This window comes from Pinus tabuliformis, chromosome 1_2 (assembly GCF_031772625.1).
Source record: "Pinus tabuliformis cultivar Carrire ecotype Pingquan chromosome 1_2, CPIR1, whole genome shotgun sequence".
Lineage (NCBI taxonomy): Eukaryota > Viridiplantae > Streptophyta > Pinopsida > Pinales > Pinaceae > Pinus > Pinus tabuliformis.
The window spans coordinates 478,777,474-478,781,514 of NC_142298.1; positions in this window are offsets into that span (position 1 = coordinate 478,777,474).

The window sequence follows — 4,041 nt, forward strand, 5'->3', positions numbered from 1 at the left end:
AAGAGGAGGCAGGTGAAAAGGATAGATTTGTGAGGGGCGGGGGCTTTCCAAAACTTGATAGGGAAGAGATAGGAGGAGGGGGGGGAGGGCTGATGAGAGGGCAGAGTATAGGCGGCGGACAGTGATGGGATGGATCGAGGAGTCTGGAGACCAGATTAATTCATCCTTTGTGCCAAGTTGGAGGACTCCCCGGCGAGAGAAGGAGAGAGTGGAGGAGGACCACAAAGGGCGAAGGGGAGGAGGGATGAGGAGCTGATGTTCAGATTTCCAGATGAGCTCACAGGATGACCATGAATCTATAAGTTTGGACCAAGTGAAAATGCCCCTAAAGTGGAAAAAAGCAAGGAGAGCCGGGGGGATGAAAGATTCAAGGTTGTGTAAGGTGTGGTCGAAACCGATGAGAATAGATGTGCCAGTGAAAAAAGTCCATTTGAGATTCATCAAGAAGAACGACTGGATCTTCCTGAAGCTACACCAGATAGGAGAACCCTGCCGGATGCCAAGCGAAGACCTTCTGAGCCAATATTCCATGTTCCTGCCTTTCTGGTACCTCTGTCTGATGAGAGCCGACCACGGGCTGTTCCCGAAGATACCCCTGTGTAAAGATTTGTAAATAAGCGCTTTCCCAAATAGCCTCATGTTTAAGAGGCCCCAACCCCCCTGCTTCTTCGATGTAGAGATAAGATCCATGCTAGCAAGGTGAATTTTTGATTGATATGAGTGGCCGCCCCAGAGGAAATTAGCAGCGATGGATTGCATTTTCTTAATGACCTTGACCGGGAGGAGGAAGAGGTGTCCCCAATAGACTGCAAGCTGAGAGAGCACCGTTTGAACCAGAATGAGTCTGCCAGCAAGGGATAACAGTCGCAACTCCCATTTTGAGATTTTATTATAGAAGCGATCAATAAGCCAGAGCCAGTCCTGGGCGCGGTTGTTCTTTACTTTGAGGTGGAATCCCAAGTATGAGAAACCGTCATTTAAGAGTGCAAGGCTGATACCAAAGCAATTCGCGATCCATTGAGCTGTGTCAGGATTTGAATCATTGTGATAAAGCACAATTTTGTCATTGTTGATCATAAGACCCGTGGCAGATCGGAACTTCTGTAAGAGTACGAATAGACAGGCCCAGGAGGATTTACATAGCATTGCAAAGATTAGTATATCATCAACGAAGAAGTTATGGGAGAGAGAGATATCCTTACAAATCTTGACAGGTTTACATCTTCCTTGAGCGACAGCGTGGTTGATGTGAGTGCTGAGGGTGTTCATCACCAAGATGAAGAGGAGAGGGGAGAGAGGGCATCCCTGGCGGAGCCCTCTCTCAGCTTGGAAGAAAGATGTTGGAATTCCGTTGATGATAACCGAGTAGTGAACACTCTCGACACATGCCATTATCCAACTAATAGCCTGCGGCCGCAACCCAATTTTGGCGAGAAGAATTCTAAGGAAACTCCAGTTGATGCAATCAAATGCCTTTTTTAAGTCGATTTTGAGTGCCGCCGCATCTATGTTCTTGGAGGAAATGGAGAAAATGTACTCCTGTGCCATGGCAACAGCGTCGAGAATAAGTCTGTTCTTCAGAAATGCATGTTGTTGCAGAGTAATGAAGGAGCTGAGAACTGTTTTCATTCTTTCTGCGATGAGTTTTGAAATAATCTTGTATAAGGAGTTGCACAAGGCTATCGGCCTGTAATCGCCAAAGGATATAGATTTTGCTTTTTTGGGAATCAAAGCGATGAAGGTGGCCGATAGTGAGCTGTTAATGCTTCCAGAGAGACGGGAGGAGTCCACCATATTGAGAAGATCGCGATGAAAGAGTTCATAAAAATGAGAGTAGAATTCAATCGGGAGACCATCGGGCCCTGGGCTTTTGTCTCTATTGAAGCTCTTTATGGTGTCTGAAAGCTCCCCTGCAGTGACCGGCCTAAGGAAGACGTCGTTTGCCCCATCATCAAACATGACCGGAAGATGATCAACCGCCCACAGCATGTCATTGATGTCACTATGTTGCCGTTTATATTGGGCATTGAAAAATCTGGTGGCCTCGGCAGAGATGTCATGATGGGAGAAGAGGAGGTTGCCGTTGCTATCTTCGATTTTCCAAATCGAGTTCCTCGTTCTGCGGGCACTGGCGAAATTGTGGAAAAATTTGGTGTTCCTGTCGCCTTGTTTGAGCCATGTAGCTCGGCTTTTCAACCTCCATGATTCTTCCTCTTTAAGGAGCAAAGCTTGTTTCCTCTTTTCCAGGGATCTGAGATATACTTTTTTGTCAAAGGAAAGGCTATGAAGATAAAGTGTTGATGTGAGCCTGTTGATTTCGAGATTGATGCTGTTAAGGGCCTGAGTGTCGGCTTTCTTCTTCCTGATCTGCCAGGACTTGATCTTCTCCCGCAGCTTGTGAATTTTGTCCCTGAAAGTGAGGAGGAAAGCGTCGGCGGCCTGATTGATATTCTCCTAGCAGGAATTGACAAAGACGGCAAAGAATTCATCCTGAAGATGAGTGGAGTTGAACTTGAAAGAGTAACCCTTTTTTTGTTCATCGCACCTCCAAATGAGAGAGATGGGTTTGTGATCCGAAGTCAGGTCATCGCCTGTTTTGACCGTCGGCATCCCCCATAGTTCAATGATGTGAGACGATAGTAAGAAGCGGTCAATCCGTTTGGCTATGAAGGCCGATCCCGTTCTGCCGTTGTCCCATGTGGGAACCATTGGCACCGGGAGGATGTCGACCAGGTCTCTTTTTAAAAGCTCCCCACACATTTTGCCCGCCAGTTTGTCCATAGAAGAGCACTGTCCCCAGCATTCATCCGAACTGAGGGTGAAATTAAAATCACCTGCAATGAGCAAAGATTTAATATAAAAAATTCCTGATTGGAGCAAGGAGTCCCAAAAGGGGATTCTGTTCCGGTAGGGCGCATAGACATTTAGCAGATTTAGGACTTGCGTTCTTCCTCTGATGGATGCCGAAATAAGAATGCCAGCCATGCATTTGTAGGCCTTTGCTTTAACCATGAGAGGGTTCCAAAGAGTTACAAGACCACCCGACAGGCCATCTGCGTTGGTGGCAGCCATGTGCCATGAAGGGTACATTTTTCTAAAGAAGGCCAAGGCCATCGAACTGGAGTGCATGGTCTCTTGGATAAAAATGATATGAGGACGAGCAGAATGAAATGTCGCCTTCAGAGCCAAGAATTTTGGGGCGGCTCCTAGTCCCCGAATATTGTATGAAATTAGGAAGGTCATTTGGAAGGTTGACCAGCCGAGCTTGCTCTAAGGGGCTGTGGAAGAGGAGACTCCATAATAGGAACATCAATAAGAGGAAAGTTTATAACGCCCAGATCAGTAGCAGTCGTCCGACCCTTGTAATGTCTGCTCCCTCCCCTGTGCTTTTTCCTTACTGTAATGTTTTTAGCAGATTCAGGACTGATGATGGGGAAGGAAGGTTTGTGGATGGTTAGAGGCTCGAGAATGGAGGGTTGACAGTTAAGGAGAAGGTTAATGTCACTGTCGAGATCATTGACCGGAGAGGCAATGGGGGAGTTAAAAGGGGTCGGAGTGGGCTGATGATCTTTGTCAGAGCGGGCGGGGGGCGAATTTAAGGGGGAGGGCGAGGAAGAGGAGATCTGGATGGGATGAGAGCCGACAACAAAATCTGTTACATTCATAGCTGGCGGAGAGGGGACCGCATTTTCTTCAATCTGTTCAGGGATCGAGGAACTAGTGAAATCCGCCATATTCGTCAGAGGAGGGGAAAGCGGTGGGCTTTTGAAATCAGCAAGGTTGGGCGACTCGACTCTATTGAGAGAGTCTTCCTGCATTCCGTGATGTTTAGGAGACTTGAAGGAGAAGTGCCTCCCCGAAAGGCTGTCACTATCGGAGCTCCTTTGTCGATCTTTCACCTTTGTAATGGGGGGGAACCTGTTCCGCCTGTGTTTGCAGTCTCTGATGAGGTGACCCGTTCGGTGGCAAGAGGAACATCTGAATGGGATACCCCAGAAGTCGATCCTTTGGCATATTTTGGATCCTTCCCAAAAGATCTCA